General features: G+C 36.8%; 1 long non-coding RNA gene across 1 annotated transcript in view; it reads right to left on the bottom strand.

The window, feature by feature from the left end:
* Positions 1-2,859: 2,859 nt before the first annotated feature.
* The window catches only part of LOC145694272 (uncharacterized), a 112,638-nt gene continuing 93,171 nt past the window's right edge, over positions 2,860-22,326 (bottom strand). The window contains exon 3 of the long non-coding RNA XR_014132994.1: positions 2,860-2,994. This is a non-coding gene — a long non-coding RNA (uncharacterized LOC145694272). The remainder of the gene's footprint in view (positions 2,995-22,326) is intronic.

Genomic DNA, 22,326 nt, shown 5'->3' with positions numbered 1-22,326 from the left:
TTTGAAAGTATCCACTTTATCAAAAGTATTATTCAATATTTTAACGCGTCCAAAATTTGCCGTATTATGAACCCGAGGAACTTCTATGTATTTAGTCCATAAATTTCGCTTAGTTTTATTTATTTATTTATTTTTAGGAGAGGGGATCGGACCCCTCTAAATGCGCTCCTATTATCTGGAAACAAAGAAATAGACGTGGACAGAAGAAAGTTTTCGCTTTAAATGTCCATGGTGATTTCCCCGTTGGAATACTTAACGATTTAAAAACCGTAAGCAGGATTCACCCGTTATCCGTTCAAAATGGGATTTCTCTAATCATCCTTTGCATGATACTCGTTTCCATACTGAGCTTACATACATTTGAGTCCGATTGTATTATGATTATTATCTTCCATAATCGAAATAACAGAACAGAAACGGGATTTTACTTATTTTCACTTTAAATTAATTTATTTCGGATTTTGATTTAAATCAACGATTTTTATTTTTAAAAAATCAAATGATTTAAATCTTGATTAAAATCGTGATTTAAATCAATCCACCCTGCCTACAACTACTTGGATGACGAACATGTGGTCAGCCCATTGCGTCACCCTCCACCAAGAGGCGTATCATTCCTCAGTTTTCCTCACGATGCTGGGCAGACGTCAAAAATTTGGAGTATTCCAGCGGATGATTGAACCCAGGATCACGTGGATATGAATCCAACGCTGTAACCACTAAATTATGGAACTCCTTAACTTTAATAAAGAACATAAGTGTAGCATACAGAGAGAGTTTTGAAGTTATTTGATCTTCAAAACATTTCAGATAAATAAGAAATACTGTAGTACAGGCCCGGTAACAGATGTCCATGACTTAACAGTCAAACAACAACAACAAAATATCCGAAATAAGCCCCTACTTTAGATCGGTTAACCATGGTAATACTGTATTATTATTATTATTATTATTATTATTATTATTATTATTATTATTATTCATAGTAGCTGTAATCATAGTGGTAATACTGTTAACATTGTAAAATGGTACATTAGTACGCATATAGAAATTGTAAATGAAGTTCGAGTAACACATGGCCACTCGGTTTAGTTTTTGCGGGGGGGCCCCGAAGGCGGTATCGCCGCCACTGGGCAGGAAGTAGACATCTATTTGAGGGTACGCTTATCATGGCCGCCATCTTGAAGTCGAAATAGGGTTATTTCCTCAACTGTCTATTTCCCCAACTTTCCGAAATGGTGTCATTTCCTCAAGTGCTTATCTTTCTTCTTAATGTGATGAGCATTTAACCAAAAGGAGAACAACTTCTGAAATTCTTAACTAATACAAGAAAGAAGAGGGGTGACACTTCGGTGCTGGCTATTTGAGCTGTTCTGATAACTAGGGTTGCAGGGTATCAAATAAAATCATACTTTATTGAACAAAATTGCAAACAATGTTACATGTTTTATATTAATCCAGCTGAAAATGAACGCAAGGTATGCACAGTATGAAATGATGATAGTACGATCACAAACGTTAAGAAATTGATGAAGATGGATGACATATTTTCCATTGGGTTATTCGGGTTAAAAGACAAACCTTAATAAGCAGGCACCTATTCAGTACGCACTAGTATACATTCGGTTTTCCCGACATCATTTAAAAAATACATCCACAGAATTTTTCGCAGGAGAGGACAAAATTTGTTCTCTGGTTTTGTATTCCAAATATACCTATAATAAGAGAAAGGATACGCAAAGAAGTCTCATTGAGGCTGATTTATTTGACATCATCTCGGTGTTCACGATAGTATCACATGGCATAATCAGTAAGAACGCTAGGAACTTTTACTTAGTGGGGTATTTAAAATAAAAGAGGGTGTGTGTAATGATATATATTTTTACACAAGCTCAATAAAAACAATATTTTTTTACACCTAGGGATATGTGTAAGATAATTTGGAGGAGTGTTAGGGATGCAGGGATGTGCAGCAGAATACTCCCTGGACATAATATCTATTATTACAAAAGAAGTTGTAAACATAAGAAAATAGACTACAGCAGCATTAAATTCAGAAAATATTTGCTTATGCCAAGAAACTTAATACAAACTATTCATTTACTTGTTAGGGAGAGGGCACACTCTCCCTTGTGGAGTCCATGGAAGTACCTGTATTTCAATATGTTGTTGTGTGTACTTGACAATCGAGAGTAGCAGAGCCATATTAACGGTAGCATAGCCACTTAGCCGGGGACCCCGCGAGCAGAATGACAGGTGCTAATTACATGTATTAGGAGCAAAATTTAATCCTAGGGATCCCAACACCTTGTTTGCTCTGGGATCTAATATGCTGTTAAACCGGCACTGGAGAGTAGAGTAGACAGCACTAGCGCGGGCCTCCCTTGGGCGTGGGGCCCGATTGGGAGCCATCGGTTCAATCGGCTTAAAGCCGGCTTCCGTCCTATCACAATATAAATGCTTAATTTTTTCTTTGTTCTTCAGAAAAAAAAGAAAACAATAGCAATGATTGTGTATGTTTCATGTGTGTGTGTGTGTGTGTGTGTGTGTGTATGTATGTCTGTTGAAAGTAACATAATTTGGATAAATTGCATAAGTTGGCTGGTGTTTTTGTGTGTATCCTTTGTTGAAAAAAAAGTAAAAAAATACAAGCGAAAATCATATGAATAAAACAAATGTAGTTGGCACTTCCTTGAATATACACTACTTAAATTAATCTTATCACACAAGTTCTGGTATGCGAATTGGACACTTAAGAAACTATGGAAAATTTGATAAGGGAAAAGTTTGTGTCACTCGAGGGAAATGGGTTGAACTCCATCGGGCAACTGAAGCGACAGGCCGCAGAAAAAAAAAGTCCTTTTGTTTCGAGTTCCTGCGAACATCTACCACCTGTTATTTCATTGTATGTCGGTCTCAGTTGCATGGCAGAGTTAGTCCTTGAAGGGTGCTAATCAGTCCCTTTTCATTCTTCACGTTTTTGAACATACAGTACTATGGAAATTAAACAAAAACATATTATTATTATTATTATTATTGGTTCATGTCCCACGATTTTGCACCGTGGTTTACGGAGACGATGCTAAGATATATAATAGTAGTAAAATGACGACAGTGGGAGGAAATAGGGGAAACCCTCAAAAAACCACGTATAGTTACCAGCATGTAGGAAGACTGGCATGTAGCATGGCAGCTCAACGACATTGCAAAAGCAGACGAATTCGGAACAGCGATCCTACCGTCAATCAGCTTTCCAAGGGTCTGACTTCATCGAGAAACCCAAGTGAGTAAAAATATTTACTAAAGGGAGTCGAGGAAGTAAAAATATTCACTCGACGGAGTCGCGGGAATAAAAATAATCACTCGAGAGAGTAAAAATAATCATTCGAGAGAGTTGAGGGAGTAAAAATATTCACTCGAGGGAGTAAAAATAATCCCACGAGTTAATAATTTTACTCCCTGGACTCCCTCGAGTGAATATTTGTTCTTCCCCGACTCTCTGAAGTGAATATTTTTACTCCCTCGACTCCTTGGAGTGATTACTATTACTCCCTCGACTCCTTGGAGTGATTACTATTACTCCCTCTACTCCCTACAGAAATTATTTTTAATCCCTCGAAACCCTTGAGTGATTATTTTTAATCCCTGGGTCCCTCGAGTGAATATTCTACTTCGCGACTCTCTCGAGAAAATATTTTTACTCCCTTCACTCCGTTGAGTAAATTATTTTTACTAGCTTCACTCTCTCGAGTAAATATTTTTACTACCTCGATTCTCTATAGTGAATATAATTACTACCTTGACTCCCTCGAGTGATTATTTTTACCCCTCGAATGAATATTTTTACTCTCTCGACACCCTTGAGTGATTAATTTAATCCCTGGGGTCCTTCGAGTGAATATTTTTACTTCCTCGATTCCCTTGAGTGATGATTTTTACTCTCTCGAGTGAATATTTTTACTACCTCGACTCCCTCAAGTGATGATTGTTTCTCCCTGGAGTCGTTATTTTAACTCCCTCGATGAAATCAGACCCGCTTTCCAAATACCGGCAGTGCTGCCAGCTTTACATAATTATTCCAGCATCCAATAACAACAAGTACAGTCTGTCACAGAGGGTTTGATAACATAACATAAAAAAAAAAGAATCCTTATAGTATAGAAATAATAAAAATAAATTAATAAAGCATGTATTTCTGTCTTTAAAAATTTATTCTGAGATCGAAGTACATCACTTCATTCAAAATGATGACATTTATATTGTATAACCCATTTTTATTTTAATCCGAGAAAATGTGTATAATATTTAAATTTAGGGAATCGAGGAAGTAAATATATTCACTCGATGGAATCGAGGAAGTAAAAATATTCACTCGAGGGAGTCAAGGAAGTAAAAATATCCCTCGAGGGAGTCGAGGAAGTAAGTGTACTTCAATCGTTGCTTTCTATTTTAAAAATATATGCATGAACAAGGCTTCATTTTGATATAACCATTATTCGTGTATCACTTCAGGTTCAAAAGTTCTAGTATTACAAGTATGCATAATTGCAATTATTATCAATATTTATTGAAAGTAGTTTACCCTCTAGTTTATAAAAAACAAAGAAGAGACTTATTAAAAAATTAGGTACTAACTGTAAGTTGAATAACAGAAATAAGCCACTAGTAATATAAGTATACATTTTCCGTAACTTGTAATTTGCCACCTTAAAAGAAATCTGAAATCGGGTTTTTTTCCTGTTCGTCTACAGAACTTTTTCGTGATAAATCATTCGCAGTGGAATGATGTCCAGCCTTCAGCCAAGAAATAACTAGTTCGTTTACTTTGAGGTTCTCTAGCGGAGGACCATTAACATTGATGATCAACAAGTTAGGCAATGTTCGAGCACTTAGTCTATTTCTAATATCAGTCATCTGTAAATTAATAAGGGGAAATCCTCGTTCGCACTCTGTCGTGAAAATTGATAATACTTCTATCCGACGTAGAAAATCCTGTAGCTCCTCATCGACAATCTGATTGTTAGACTTAAGTGTGATAACGATTTTCCTAGGTCAGTTTTGAAACACTCAACAAGAAGTACCACCTGTGTATCACCATACATCTTATGCATATCGACTATGTCAGTTGGCAATGCCGACTCATGGAGAACAGAAACTTCATCTAACACACCTGCGATAGGGAATCTTGCGCATAAATGATCAATTAAAGCTTGATGATTTATTTGTTTATAAATTTAATTCTTGTAATTACACATGAAGGTTTGATGTCATTACCAAGCCCCCTTCCCTAGAAAGCAAAAGGGAACGATGTTTCGAGGAAGAGTTCAGAGGTGCCTGTTAATTTTCCACCTTCTTCCCCTTCAATTACCACACTGTTGTTTGCCATGTGCCAAATTACGATGGATTTCAATTAAATTATCATAGTATAATTATTTCCTTATTGAATTATCGATACTTTTCAGTGGAAAGAAGGATGAAATTTGAAAGTCCCAATTCAAGGTAAGTAGATCAACATAAAGGGGAAAAAAGTGTACGATTTCCCACATAATTATGCGTACAGTCCAAACTTAAAAGTTCCGTGTAATTAAGCTTACAGTACAAATTTTATGTCTATTTTTCTCATAACTTTATGAGTTGATTGCCCTCTGCTGTAAACGCTCCATATAATAAACATAAGCTTCGGCATTTATTATAGTAGCAAGCAATGGATATATGAAGCGAAGCACTGTAATTTTTGTTTTTGAATTTTTTTTCAACTAATATCGATCGTTTTTTATCAATATCACAAACCAACTCACTACCAATTTTCCATATCTAGAAAGTCCCCCCCACATAAAGGAGAATGTACAAAATGCTAGGACACATTCTGTTTATTTTGAATGAAGAGTTAATACATTGAATTTCAGCTTCGTAAGTTTAACGGCTTGCGAGATACTCAACTTTTTCTCAAAAATTCGGATCCCCACTACCTGCTTAGGATATGCATAATAATGAAAGCGATATAACATCTCAGTTTTTAATAAGTCCTAAGTATATACCAAAAGTCATTTCATTTGGCTTTGCAATTTGGCCGTGATGATCAGGCACACCTAGTAACGTTCAATTTTTTATATAATTATTTTATATATTACAGTAATTGAAAAATGTATTTTTTCCAGGCTTCAAGATTTAAGCAGTAGTATAAGTCTTATTGCTATTATTATAATTACAAATATCAATATTCAAAAGTGCTTGAAGGTCTTTTTTTCACTTAGATATTAACTAAACAGCGAACGAGTACGGGTGGGGGCTCAGTGGAAGAGCGTTCACCGCTGGTGCTTGGGGTCCCTACTTTGATCCCAGCTCGCGCCGTGTGGACTTCGTGGTGGACAAACACCGTGCTCGTGGGTTTTCTCGGGGTTCTCCCGTTTCCTCCCACTTTCTTCATTCCATCATTTCCCTCATTTCTCATTATCACCGTCTCCTTTAGCCTAAGCGGCATAATCATGGGACTTTAAACTTAAAGATTTCATTTCAATTTTACGAATACGGGCGGCTGGTTTTGTAAGTAAAATACAAGCAAGAGTGTTTATAAACGGATTACTTGTAATTAATCTATCACCGTTCTTTTTGTCCTGTTCGTAATAAACCACTTCAAGCATATGTTCAAGTTAAGATAAACACATTTTCAAAAGTTACGTAAGTTATTTCCAGAACATTTTAAGGGACTTGCAAACATAGTACATACTTCTTCCTATTAATTTGGTAATAACTTGCAAATAAACTAACCTCAGAGTTGTACAAAGAAATACTAACAAGTAGACCTCACCACTTCGCCGTTGCGTAAGCGAAAGGAAACAACTACTCTCCTAATGTAGAGTTGAATATAAGACACTGACACAAATTTTAGCTGCTAATGAGCACTAGAAACTTGGGAAAACAAAATAAAAACATAAATGTGGGAAAGCATATTCAATATAATTTGATAGTTGCAAGACCGATTTTTTTTTCGAAATAGATGGAGGAACAATAGTTATGACTTCAACTATGTAAATCGAGTTAGGAGGGATGTTTTTATGGCATTCCGGATCATGACCGCCATCTTGAAATCCGCCATATTGGATACACACCAACTTTTTCAAATGGAAAGAGGGCCACGTGAGGTATCAAACAAGAATGATTTTTTCCATTCAATCGCATACACTAATTAGTTTATCCATATCTAGAACGGTTTACAACTTACAGTTTTTTGAATGTTGAAAAGTTCGTTGTTTGTAGGAGATGGCATAACTACAGTGGCAATGAACATAGCTCCAAAGATAGCATTCTTACAGGACAAAATTACGACAATGCGAGAAAGTCAAGTCCTCAGCACTCATAAAATGGTCTAACCAGAATAAGAAATGAAGCGTCACAAAAATCACAAAGTTAATGCCGGGAATATTGAATGCATACTTCTTCGGCACCTCGAACCATTCGATCGGATCATCAATATATCCTGATTTACAAAATGCATACTGAATCATTCCTGTAAAGCGAGAAGACTGAAATTGATTGTACACAAGGGAATGCAGAGTGACAATAGTATCTCTGTCATGCAGTTTTGAATGGAAATGTTCGTCCTTTATTGCATAATAACATATGGTACGCCAATATGTTCCAACCTTATACCGTAGCTGCTACGACCAGGAATACCATTGGCAAACAATATTTGTATTCTCTTCATAATGCTGCCCCTATTGCTTATAGTTTCAGTTTGAATGTACAAACACACATATCAAGTGGTTAGGTCAGAAGCACTTTATGAAAACTGAGGACTTGAGGTTCTCGCATTGCCGTAATTTTGTCCTGTAAGAATGCTATCTCTGGAGCTATGTTCATTGCCACTGTAGTTATGTCATCTCCTACAAACAACGAACTTTTCAACATTCAAAGAACTGTAAGTTGTAAACCGTTCTAGATATGGATAAACTAATTAGTGTATGTGATTGAGTGAGAAAAAATCATTGTTGTTTGATACCTCACATGGCCATATTTCCATTTGAAAAAGTTGACGTCGATTTAATATGGCGCATTTCAAGATGGCGGTTATGCTCCGGAATGCCATAAAAACATCCATTCTACTCGATTTACATAGTTGAAGTCATAACTATTGTTCCTCCATCTATTTCGGAAAAAAAAATCGGTCTTGCAACTATCAAATTATATTGAACATGGCTCTCCCACATTCATGTTTCTATTTCGTTTTCCCAAGTTTCTAGTGCTCATTAGCAGCTAAAATTTGTGTCAGTGTCTTATATTCAACTCTACGTTAGGAGAGTAGTTGTTTCCTTCTGCTAACGCAACGGCGAAGTGGTGAGGTCTACATGTAAGAATTTCGTAGCATTCGAGTCTAATGAATTCCTACTTCTCCTATTAACAAACCCTCGAAGTTCATCTTTGTGAATCAAATTAATACTTTGGTAATTGCGCTTTCATAGTTTAAAGCAAGTTCTATTCTGTAGTTTTGATAAGAGACGTATTACAAATTGCGACCAAGTTGGATAATGTGATCTCCGATCGGTTGTCTAAGCAGAGTCTTGATTAACAAAATTCTTTTGCACTGAGATTATTTTCTGATGTGCAGCAAAAGTTAGGTGAGAGAGAAACTAATAATCTTTGACCGCCACACTCCTAACCACCTGCGAAGGAGACTTGGATCCGCCTCTGAATTAGATGGTAGATAAAGATAAATCTCTTTGATGTCTAACCTGTCATTATTTAGCATGGATTGGTAATTTAAAAATTCTGTAATTCTGTCATATTTTGAAAACTTTATTTAAAAGAAATATACCCAATGTTACATTGAGGGTGGTAGTGAAGCGAGTAAAGTTTAAAGTGGGGTGCCTGACAATTGAAGGTTACTTATAACTGCAGTGAAATTCAGAAAAAAACGAATAACGTATTAAAAAAGAAAATACAAAACACATTTTCAGGCTAAGTTACAGGCATTATGTTATTATAATATAAATGTTACTTCTGAATCTGATCAGAGTGAATAAATACGTATTCGAATAAGAAAACCACTTGCATAAGTTTTTCAAAGTATGAAGTTTGAGAAGAACGAAGTTTGTCTCCCACTGTTATCTCATTGTTCAAAGATACCGGTGATGAAACAATTGGTAGAAAATCATGCAGTCGTCTCTTACATTAATTAATTCAAGGAGAAAATGAGTGCCACTGTTAAGTACCTAAGTTTAGTATTAAAAAAAAAATGTAAACATACGTAGCACATCTTAATACTTAGACTTGAAACAAAAATACAGCTCCTTAAAGACGATTGCCTTTATCTTTGAATTTCATGTGGATAACAATACAGGGCTTTTCAGATAGAGGAGGGGCAGGGTTTATTAAACAAGACCGTACATATGATATGTTTGAATCATAGGTAATTTGAGCGTAAGGGCTAAACACAGTCCTCTAAAGTAAATCGACAAATGATTATGTATTACAGACACAAAGATAACGCTAGGCTCTCAAGTTTGAAAATTATATTGTGTGTGAAAACAGTTAGTAGAATGATTTCTTTGTCACCTGAGTCCTAGAGTTAGAAAGAAATTCATAGGGAGTTCAAAGTGAATTACTCTACTCATAAATAAAAGTTGTGAATTTATTATGTGTTGAAGCAATGATACTTACGCTTACATTTACCCATACGCTGATGTTTTAACAATACTTTTATTCCACATTTATCAAAAGTCTGGATTTCGATAATAATCCTAAAAGAAAGTGCACTGTAATCAGATTTTACAAATCAATCCCGAAAGGCAAGCTATGCAATCCCATAGGATTTTACAGAAAATGAAGAAAAAATTCTTCTTCACCTTTCTTTCCCCCAATGGATTCACATTCATCGAGAAAATGAAATGAAATTTCTTTAGTTTAACGTCCCATGATTATGTTCTTTATGCTAAAGAAGACAGATGATTAATTAAAAAGAAGGTTTGTAAAATTAATTTTGGGGCTCTCATTGCGATTTCAACACAGAATCACGTACAGCAAAGGCAGATGCGCTAGGCCAGCGTTTCCCAACCTTTTTCAACTTGCGGCACACTACAGGTGTAACTTGAATTCTCGCGGCACACTCAAGTATATATTATTATTATTGTTATTATTATTATTGTTATTATTATTATTATTATTATTATTATTATTTGTAAATATAAAATACCGTGGTAATTTATTTCTGTGATTACTGATCTCACAGAGAAGAAAGCTCGATGCCTAGTTTTCGGTAAATTATTATGCTTATTTTTCATTTTAATTTGAAAATAGAAAACAATTGCAATGAGATATAAGACTCAGGTTTTTTAAAATACGCTTTATTTTTCGAAAACTATATCCAACCTTTCACTAAGAAAGAAGATCACTAAATAACGAACGAACAAGCAAATCTCTTTTACTTTTAAAACACATTTGTATGCATGTTGCATTTGTCGAAAAGATTGAATGATATTACGGAACAGTCTGCAACAATAAAGAAGCAATAATGATCATAACAATGATAACAAATACTTTTTTCAACATTAAAAATGTACAGAAAGGTAACCGAGTATGAAAATTAAAATTGTAGTTTCATAGTAGAGGTTCATGGCAACGTGAAATGCATACATCTTCCCCTATGTTTTGCAATTTGATTGCCATGAATTAATAATTTCGATTTCCTCGCGGCACACCAGCGGACCATTCGTGGCACACCAGTGTGCCGCGGCACACCGGTTGGGAAACGCTGCGCTAGGCAATAGGCCAACAGAAAGAACATCCATAGTTCTCGAGTGAAAACGTATTGGAATTCTTCCTTGGGTAAAACTCGAGAAAATAATTTATTTCTCAACCGATAAACATACACTTAAACACAAACATCGCGAGCCTTAACTTGATTTACACTTACAGTTACAAGGTATGGTGAAGTATCTAAGCTATCAACCCTAAATTAATCTTTTAGCTATTGACAATTCATTCCTGTGTTTAACAGGTTGCTCCTGTTTTATAATGAAATCGAATGAAAGTAATCAATTTTATACAATCTGCTTAATACACAGTAGAAACTCACTTACGCGCTGTGTTGTTCTTAAATAGTTAATTTCTATGCATATGTCATTATCCACAATACATCTGCATTACTGCAGGAATGGTGAACCATTCCTGCATTCAATAATGACTATATAATTTATGGGGTTTATTAATAAGCGCAAACAGATTAGGCTACTTACAACATGTAAACTGCAATTTTTAAAAAGCGATGAATACAGTGCGTAACGCTCTCCCCTCCCCTGGTGCAACGCACTTACTTAGAAACTGATGTAAACACAATCGCAGCGCCATCCGCCAAAAAACACACTAATGAAAATGAAATCTTTGAGTTTTACGTCCCACGCTTATGCCGGTTAGGCTAAAGGAGATGGTGATGATGATTAATGAATGAAATGATGGAATGAAGAAAGTGTGAGGAAACAGGAGAACCACGAGAAAACACACACACACGGTGTTCGTTCACCACAAAGTTCACTTGGCGGGGGCTGGGATCGAACTCGGGACCCCAAACCCCAGAGGTGAACGCTCTACCACTGAGCCAGCGAAAAAAAACGCAGTAATATCCTAATCAGGTAATATACTCACCTTAGGTAAGTAGACAGAAACAAATGGAAAAGGAAGGGAAATGGAGGTCTTGAAAGTAAAACGCAGATAAATTCACCAGTCTTTAGAAGATACTGTCTATAATGCAGTGAGCAGAGTGGATCGGTAGGTCAGAGTGAGTCGGTGGGTCGCAGTGGGTCATGGAGGGTGTTGAGTCACAGTGGATCACATTCGGTTGACTCACGACCCACTTAGAAAACTTGACCCACTGCATCTCTGACTCTAAAAAAGGCACTTATGAACTATAGTGATCGTTATCTGTACCTACTTGGAAGATTTAGGTATTTACGAACATATAGGAGATTGATACTCGTACGAAGGTCATTCAAGGTTGATCGAAATTTTCGTACGTAAATAATCGATGAATAGGTAGATCACCATGAAACTAGCTGGTGACGTCATGTATTGTATTGTATTGTATTTATTTACTCCATTTGAAAGCAAGATACATTTGGTGTTTGGAGGGTGCAGACAGTCCTCTTTCTTGTTTCAAATACACTTAGAAAAAGAAATATGTTACACTATTTAATACACATTATTGCAAAGATAATCTGCTACGCTGTAATATACTTTATCCACCAGGAATCTCTTGAGTTTCTTTTTAAAAACATTTATATTTTCTTCATTTTTTTATTTCTCTGGGCAGCTTATTGTAAATTTGTACTCCCATATGGCTTGGGCCTTCCTGTACTAATGTTAGTTTTGTAAAATATTGTCTTCTTTCATTTTGTTGTCTGGTATTATAAACGTGACTTATTTGGGTTCCTTCTTTCAGTTTAGCTGCATAGATTGCAGTTTCGTATACATACATAGATGGTAGGGTAAGGATGTGGTGCCGTTTAAATTTTTCTTTGCATGATGTTCTCATGTGTAGACCAAATATTATCCGTATTGCTTGCTTCTGTTTCATGAAGACTGCTTTGCTGCTTGAAGATTTGCCCCCATGCAGTGGCGTAGCGAAGGGGGGCGGAGGGGCCGGGCCCCCCCAAAGAGATCCGACAATGTACTTTGATGTTTGTAATTTTTTATATATTTTTATGTTTATATATATTTTGTTTGTAATTTTTCTATATGTACCTATAACAGCACTTGCCCCCCCCCAAACACACATCCTGGCTACGCTACTGCCCCCATGTATAGCTTCTGAAGTAACTAGTTGCATTCGTTGCAGCGAACATGCCGGCAAGCAGTGTGTCTGTGCTGTGGAGCAGCAGTGTATGTAATCAAATTTCTTGTGAAGGACAACGTTAAACCAGCTGAGATTTTCAGAAGATTGCAAGCACAGTATGGTGAACAAATCACGGACAAGAGTGTATGAATGGTGTGAACAGTTTCACGAAGGACGGGAGCTGGTGACAATGAAGCGCATGGACACATTTGCACAATTGCAATCACACCAGTGAATATCGCACGTGTTGAGCAAATGATTCTTCAGAAACGGCGAGTAAAAGTGCGGGATATTGCTGTCGAGGTGAATATTCAGTATCTGGAGTGTGTTGAGACAATCATTCACGACCACTTTCGCTTCCTCAAAATCTGTGCAAGGGGGGTTACCCGGTAGCTGACATTTGATCAGAAATGGACATGCATGACGATCTGAGAACAGCTTCTGAATCGGTTTCGAGGCGAAGGCGATGAATTTTTGCAATCCATCATCACGTGTGATGAAACATGGTTGTACAATTTAAGCACAGGGATCAAAAGAAGCAGCATGGCATAGAGGTTCCCCGCCGCCCAAGAAATGCAAAACGCAGACGTCCGCTGGAAAGATCATGGCAAGTGTCTTCTGGGACATGAAGGGTGTTATACATGTGGATTTTCTGACAAAGGGAGCATAATTAATGCCCAGTATTACTGCACATTGTTGAGCGGTGCTGTACGAAAGTCCATTAGCAAGAAAAGGCCTGGGATGTTGTCAGGAAATGTCATTCTTCTCCATGATAATACCAGTCCTCACATGGCCAATGTGAGAACAATTTTGGTCGAAATGCGGTGAGAAGTTGTGCCTCATCCCCCCTACAGTCTAGATACAGCTCTCAGTGATTATTATTTGTTTGCACCCCTTAAAGACTATCTGGGAGGGAAGAAATTCACGATAGATGAAGCACTGCGGAACGATGTCCTCCAGTGGCTACGACAACAAGCAAGAACTTTCTACGCCAAAGGAATCAGGGAGCTGCCTCGACGCGTTAGAATACTTTGAAAATCTGACATAGTTTGGTGCTTCTAGTGCTATGTGTTTCCTCTGAAGAAATAAAAGTGTTTTAAAAAACATAGAGGATGGAAAATTTGGTGAGAAACAATGCTTTTATTCAATTTGGATTTCATTCGCTCTCTCTTTTATTTCTACTCAGTATAATAAAATAATATATTTTTTTTTTGTCACGAATAATAAATAAATATATTTGTCAGGAAACCGTAAAGAAATTAAGTGAAATTTCAAAGAAAATCAATCTTGTGTAGATAGGTTCTGTATACAAGGTCTTAAATTTAAATATAAAGGTAACCAAGAAACGTTTTGTTGCTTTTTCACCCACCACCTTCGAACATCGATATGTCACCTAACCTGGAAGATGAAAAATAGTCCCCATCAGCATCGACGACCTTCTGAAAACGTTCTGGAAGGCCATGGAATCCATCGCGGTAGAACGTGGTGGACCGTGAAACGAAGAAAGTATCAGGTGCATTTTGGACTTTTACTAGGGATTTGAAATGGAGTCCTTTAAAGTGATTGTCCAAAGAATGGAACAGATGATAATCGGACGGTGCAATACGCGGGGAATATAGTGGTTGCAATATTGTTTCCCATCCAAGGCGAAAAATGGTGTCCTGAGTCATCCTAGCCACGTGGGACTTAGCGTTAGCCCGTAAACGAGGACCCATTTGCAATTCAGAAGTGATGGCTCCAGAGTTATGAGTTTTTGTTGAGCACAGCTCAACTGCTGACACTACACAGTTGCATCGATACCCTGACCAGCTGGTAGCAGTTCCCGATGCAAGATGCACCAAACACACACAGAAGGACCTTCTTCTGGTACAATGCTGGTTTCGGCTGTTTTGAAATCGGTTCATGGGATACTAACCAATGATGACGGCGCCGTGGAGCTTCGTATCGGACCCACTTTATATCACATGTCAACGCCCTGTCCAGAAATGGCTCCGAAACAGTAAATAAACACAGGCGACTGCCGCGTTGCCTTCTGGCCCAGAGTCAAAATATGAGAGACCCAACTTGTAGTGCTTCACAAGTTGATGGATGTGCTGCCGAATGGTTTCTCCACACACTGAATTGTAGTCCCAGTTCCTCTTTGTACATGTGTTGGTCTTTTTTTTTTTTTTTTTTTGTACGTGGTGTTTTCAGATGTTTCGTTATCGTCCTTAAACTTGTTAAACCATCGCTGCAATGTTCGTGCTCACGAAAGGCCTGGCATATTTTCTGTCCCGCTACAGCGGCGTTTGACCTCCATTTGAACTCGTACAGCATACATGCTCCTATGACGCTCTGTGGAAGTCCCATGTTCCCTCTGTCTTTGCGCAAGTTCACGGTGTGTCTGAATTGCCACAACCAGGTAGTATGTTGGATATACCGACAACAACAACTGACTTTCGCCTTATCTCCACTCGCATTCAACTCACGATGTGAGGTCCAATTGAATACAGACCTCCACGAAAAGGGACAGAACTTTCTTGGTTACCTTTATAGTTATGCACAAAACCATAGCGTTTGGTCCCGGGCAGTAGTTCTAGATTAAGCATAATAAAAACTATATTGAATATAATTTATGGATAATAATAATAAGCTGAAATAGTGTTTTTAGTTTTGCAGACTAGCAGCAACACATTTTTTTGGCTTTGTACATTGTAGCTGCCCCCCCTAAAAAACGACGGGCCCCTCCTACACAAACTTGCTGGCTACACCCCTGGTCAAAGCATTATGTAACCATTGTTATGGTACTTATGTAGCTCATGGGAGAGCAAGTGAGGCACGTGCGCCGGGCTTGTAGTTGGAGGGGCGCCTAAAAGAGAGGTTATACATTAGTAATTTTCTTGCCGGTATTTAATACTTTTCATCATAGTGCGAAATTATGAAATCGAAGTGGGAGGAGACTGGAGGACAGAAGAGAAAAGAAAAAACTTCGCATTTTTGGTGATGATTGACTGGCGCATATTACTTAAACTAGTCATTAGTTGTCAAAATAACATTTGTGCATCGTGGGAGATGATAAAGAATCTGAGTTGAGGTGTGAAATTTTACTCGAAACCGGGGGCTGTTCGTATTCGTATCTCAGATGGGGCACGAATGGGACGAATATGAAAATAAGGTTGCTGAAAATTTTCCGCAGGGTTGGTAAAAGTGAGACTAAATTTTCGAATTTTTTTTTTTTTTAAACTAAGACTTGGCATTTTTTAAACCAAGACTTGGCAATTTCAAGTTTCATCCCCCCGCCCAATCTTGTAATGCTCGCTACGGCGCTGCAGGCTTATGAAAATGCAAAGAAAGGTGTAAATTAAGTGATAAAATTTGGAATACAGTAACACTGATTGTACAAAACAAGGTTGATAAGAAAGCGAGAATGGCGCCGTTGTTGTCTGGCTCCTAGACAGGTGTGCTCTTAATCAAAAGACGAAGTAGGCACACGAGGACCCTAAATATACGTATATAGTTCTTCAAAGCACAGAATAAAATATAACGCAGAATTGTATGTTAGTTAAATAAAAAAGAAAACAAAACGAAGAGAATGAAGTGGAAGTTTTAGTTTATGTCCTCCAATTGTGCAGCAAAGCTAAGGAAGACTGTGATGATTATCAATGAATGGTGGAATGACAAAAAGTAGGAGGAAGTCCGAGTACACCTGACACGAAGAGGGATCGAGTTTAGGACCCATACACAAGAGGGAAGCATCCTAGGTCAATTTTATATATATATATATATATATATATATATATATATATATATATATATATATATATATATATATATATATATATATATATATATATATATATATAATGGACACTATCGTATTCGTGAGTTTTCTTGGGGTTCTCCCTTTGCTTCCAACATTTTCATGCACCAATTATTTCATAATCGTCCACTTTTAATAACGAAAGTATTATGGTACGTGGTAAAGAACTTGAAATTATGGAATTTCTACGGTTGGCAGCTGTAGAAACAAGCCTGAGAAAATCGAACTCATTCTTCGTGGGCAATGCGCGTACATGCCGTGTACGTGTTCCCAATTCGAGTCTCACTGTCAGTGGAAGTCGGTTCATTGGTTGGATACCAGTTATGAGATACACATACGTCTAAATGGATGATCCGAATTACATAAGTTCTCACCGATAATCGAACCTGGCTTTCTCGCTCGAAAGGCACGTACACTGACCATATTGCGAAGTGCAAGCTTAGTACTTAAGATACAATCTGTAATCAACGAGTTTGCTTCCTTTTAACAGCGGCTTGTACGTATTCTATGCTAAACTATATCGACTTGTCTTCTATAGCATGTGCTTCTCCCTTATTTGGCAACATTGATAACCCATCTTTTGCTTATTTTCTTTCGTGTTTTATGGCAATTGTTTTAATGCCATAAAATGATATACCGTCGCTGAGCCTCGAATAACCACTATCTGAATTTTTTTTTTTTTTAAATGAGTTATGTCGTGGAAATAAATCAGAAAGCTGTCAGGCAGCGTACCTTATAATATCATAAGTTAATATTCCATTAATTCGCCACAACAATGAAAAATTATAGATTGAAATTAAATGCTTTTGGATCTGATCACGTACGCATTGATAAATGTATACAAATCCTCTATGTGCTTATAAAGGCGCAAAAAGTGCTACGTATACACAAAAATAGTAATATAATACTGTTGGAGCAAGCTATAACAATGTTCAGTGCATAGTATTCGCAGAACCAATTTTATTATATTTTTCAAGTGTTTCCGCGTATTTGGCAAAATTTTAAAAGTTCGGAATGTTTTTTGCTCTCCTGAAACGTTGTTTTTTTTTTAACACATAGCGGTTCTTCGAGGCGCAGCGACGAACGTTCTATTTGAAAAACTATAAGTTTTTGTTGGGATGGCAACACTGCTCTTGTAACACTATTACCGTGTTCTTAGTCACGTGTCCCCCTCTCGTAGGTATGAGGTTACCTGCATACATTTTTCATTTTCTGCCTTTTTCCGCTGTTTTTGAAATATAACTTGACATAGCCTCACCCCAGTTGAATTATGTGGTTAATTTTATTAACTCAAACTTATAGCGAATTTAGTCAATGTACTACGTTAAAAGAAAAGGAAAGAATAGCTATTTAGAAATTTATAGTTATTTATAGGTCTATAATTTCTTATACCTTCAACCCAGGCCCGTATCCAGAGAAAGTCTAGGGGGGGCCGCCCCCCCCCCTAAATTTTGGCTGGCCCCCTAAAATTTGGTGCAATAAATGTCTCTCGTCAAAATACTTCCAAGATATTTGAAATGATCGATCACTTTAAGTTCTCTTTATACTCTAATAATAAACACAAATAATAGAATAATTTGTAGTTATCAACCATAATGCTCCTACGTGATATTTTCTCCTTAAATTGTGAAGTTTAGCGGTATTCTTCGATGGAGAGATGTGTGTGTGTGTGTGTCAGTCTTCATTGTAATGGTGGGGTGCTGACTGCCACGGGTGCTGACTGCCACAGCCAATTATTGGTGCTGATTGCCACGATTGGCGCTGATTGCCAATATCAAGGTGCTGACTGCCACGAGCCTGAGAAAAAGTTGCTAGATGTAACATTACCGGACGCCAAGAAGCATGAAAGAAACTAGATGATCCTTAGGATCGAGTTGTTGAGACCAACACCTAACAAAGGTAAACAGGTCTCTGTATGTACACTCATGTTAAAAATTATTATCACATGATTATAAATATGTTGTTCTAGTAATATAATTTGATAACGAATTCGCCCGGTATTTCTTATAATGTTAGTATGTGTATAATCGGCAAAGACAAGTATGTGGTAAATTTCATGTCAAAAGAGCAGTAAATAATAACAATAAAAGGAAAATAAAATTTTCTAGTCCATTTAGTTACATTTTATTTTACTCATTATGATTTTCGTATTTAGAATTCTTTTCCTATGAAATTTATCACAAATATAAATTTCCTGATTATACACATAATATAAGTATTAAAAGTACTTTGCAAAATTATCAAATTATATTGTTAGAAGAAGACATTTATAGATATGCGACAATAATTTTGGACATGAGTGTACTTTCAGTTTTGTCAGGAAGCGGTGCGTACAAAATTGGTACTTTTTATGTATTCTATGAACTGTGTACAGCTGCGCAAATTGTTTCGAGCAGCTCTTGAAAGTTCCATCAAAAAAGCACTGCTGGCTGTCCCTCAGAACGGAAGTTCAGGAGAAAGCACTCGCCTGCAGAGAAACTAAGCATGCCATTTGAAGTCCTAATTCATGCTGATTATAACAAGCTAATAAAATTCCTGTACGGTTGAGAATGGTTTGAGATATTCAACTTGGAAGTTTATATGAGAAAATGAGGATATACGCATTTAGGCCTATACGCGTTAGGTACAACATAATTAGTAAGGAATATTGACATACGAATTGAAAGCTATCGGAAGTAACAGAAAAAAAAAAGTCTTTCGCAATAACTAACGGGTTTGTTAGATACAATTAGTCATTACATTGTTCACAATAATCATAATCAATACAAACTGAAACAATCCAATGTGATCGGAAGTGATTCGTATGGTCACGAACTTTATTTGATTGTTTCGTTGGTACATTATAACGTCCAGATGAAGAAGATTCATACTATGTACAAATCTCCTGCCATAATCTTTGATTGATCGGAATCAAAACACATCAAATGGTTGCACAAATCGTGAGAAATTCTTGGTATCTTCTCAAGCATTAGGTCTTTGCCATCCGTCATGCAACTTGTAATGGACAATTTGTCTGTGAATGGACCCCAGTGATCAAGCAATAGCAAGTTCAAACCATCACGCTTCGCCATGGTGAGAATACTTAACGCATTGAAACGTGCTTCCAATCATTTTCTCATATAAATTTCCAAGCTGAATATCTCGAACAGGTCTCAACATACAGGAGTTGTATTACCTGTAGTAATCAGCAGGAATTCGTCCTTCAAATGACATGCTTATTTCTCTGCAGGCGAGTGCTTCTCCAAACTTCCCTTGTCAGCTTGCTTCAGACCATCATATCCATTAAATAATACAATAAAACAATTAATATAAACAATGAAATGTGCAAATTGTACACTCATATCCGAAATTATTGTCGCATATCTATAACTGTCTTCTTGTAAGAATATAATTTGATAATGATTTTGTAGGGTTCTTTTAATATGAAGCTATGTGTATAATCGGAAAATGTATATTTGTGGTAAATTTCAAAGGAAAAGAATTATAAATACGAAAATGAGAAAGCGTAAAACAAACTGTTGCTAAATGGACAAGAAAGTTTTATTTTCGTTTTATTGTTCTTATTTACTGCTTTTTTGACATGAAATTTGCCACATACATGTCTTTGCCGATTATACAGATACTAACATTATAATAAATACCAGGCGGATTCGTTATCAAATTATATTCCTACAACATATTTATAGACATGCGACAATAATTTTGGACATGAGTGTACATATAAGAGAAAAGATAATCCCTTTATAAACATCCAAGTGTATGTCGTTCCACTTAGTGAGCAACTTTGTAACTTATAGGATGCCCGCTGTGATGATTACTAAATTAATCCCTACTAAATTAATTAATAATCATAAATTTAGTATGAGGGATTAATTCGTCTCTTTGCAAATACAGTTTCTTCCAGGCTCGTGGCAGTCAGCACGCCGTCGTGGCAGTCAGCACCAATAATTGGCTGTGGCAGTCAGCACCCGTGGCAATCAGCACCTATCCATTGTAATCACCGTTATGGTAATACAATAAGGATATTTAGTGTATCTTAAAAAAAAAAAAAAAAAAAAAAAAACGTGCAAATAGTGTTGTCCACAAAATTAGACGCCACAGAATTTTTGAGTTGAGTTGATTTTGAGTTTAATATCCCGTTCAGCAGCGAGGCTATACGAGACGTGGATCTACTGATTAACGTGGAATCCGAATCACGAGCTCCCGCCGGGAATCGAACGCAGATCTCCCGCGGCAAAGGAGCGTACGCTAACCGCTTAGGCACGGAGGAGATCGCGACAGAATTTTTGTTTCGAGATACGAAAGAAAGAATAGCTTTTCTAAAAGAATCACTGTATACCTTTACGAGACGAGACATGGACACCTATAGATCTGGTCTTGCGACTGATTGCAACGAGTAGGTTGGTTGGTCAAATTGAACTTTAAATTCTTTTTTTGCATCGAGATTACATCAGATGTGAGCCTACAGCGTGACGTAGAATACGAATTTTATGAGCTTCCACCAATAATTAAACCCAAGTGTCCTACGTCGAGAGTAGGACAATAGCCTACCGGCAAAAAGCCTACTGTAAATTTCCAAGGGTAGGTAGGACAAAAGCGCACCAAAAGCTCTTGACTGGGGCAAAAGCACAAAACATTTTAACAGTAAACATTAAACATTAAATATAACACATTTAAAATCTAGAGAACGATTAATTTGTTCAGCATAAAATGATTACACTATAAAGTATATGTTAAGAGAGTCGATGTGTATAAGCGAAAAAAAGAAAGGAAAAATGGAAAAATTTAAATAATGCTAGATTATTAGAACACAATGACTAAATGTCTGAAATAAAATTAGAAGAGAATATTAAAACAATAATAATAATAATGTAAAGTTTTCAATAATAATCTACCTTCAATATTCTTTGCGCGTTTAGCAATATTTATTTACATGATTGTATTTGCCAAAATTACGTTCGTGAGTTTAATCTGATGAAAAGCTGATTTTTCTCCTTGTGTCGTGTGTAATTGCCAGGGCCAGAATTACACTTTTCTAAGACCTGGACCAAAGCACAATTCTGTGCCCCTAGCCTCTGAAAAAGATTATAATTCTTGTTGACTTATCTAATGTGTTGCTGGAAAAAAAAAGTCAGTCATCTTCCCTGTGTTTGTTAATGTAGAAACACTCAAAGCCTTTTTTTTTTTTAATGTTCCGAAGAGTATCTGAGTTTGCATCAAGTGCAATGGAAAAAGTAGCATTGCAAATTTCGCTCGATATCAAGTCGAACAGGGTGGTGTAATAACATCCTCGAAACTGTTACATGAAACAGAGTATGTTCATTCAATAATTACAGGATTCCAGGCAATGTCAGAATTTCTTGTTTTTCACTTTTCGAATAAGCTGATATTCATAGCAGAAATGAAACGGACCTTACGGGACCTTTCCCAGTCCTGACTAAATTTACTGGGACGCGGGACACTCGTGCCCAAAAACGGGACTCTCCCGCTTTTTACGGGACGTATGGCAGGCTTAATCGTAAAATAAATGGTTTTATTGTTGAAGTATTCATTTCCGATGCTTCTGCGTTTAATTGGGGAATTCCCCGAGCATTTCTTTCACGGCGTGTACATCAAAATTTTCACTAGTACGGAAATTTGAGCTCAGCACGCTATTGCTGGTATTGATTCTACAGAATGCTTATTTCAAGAGTGGCAACAAAAG

The sequence above is a fragment of the Thermobia domestica genome, chromosome 9 (assembly GCF_964235325.1).
Source record: "Thermobia domestica chromosome 9, izTheDome1.hap1.1, whole genome shotgun sequence".
Classification (NCBI taxonomy): domain Eukaryota; kingdom Metazoa; phylum Arthropoda; class Insecta; order Zygentoma; family Lepismatidae; genus Thermobia; species Thermobia domestica.
The sequence above is the reverse complement of the archived record's forward strand: the minus strand, read 5'-3'. Positions and strand labels throughout refer to the sequence as shown.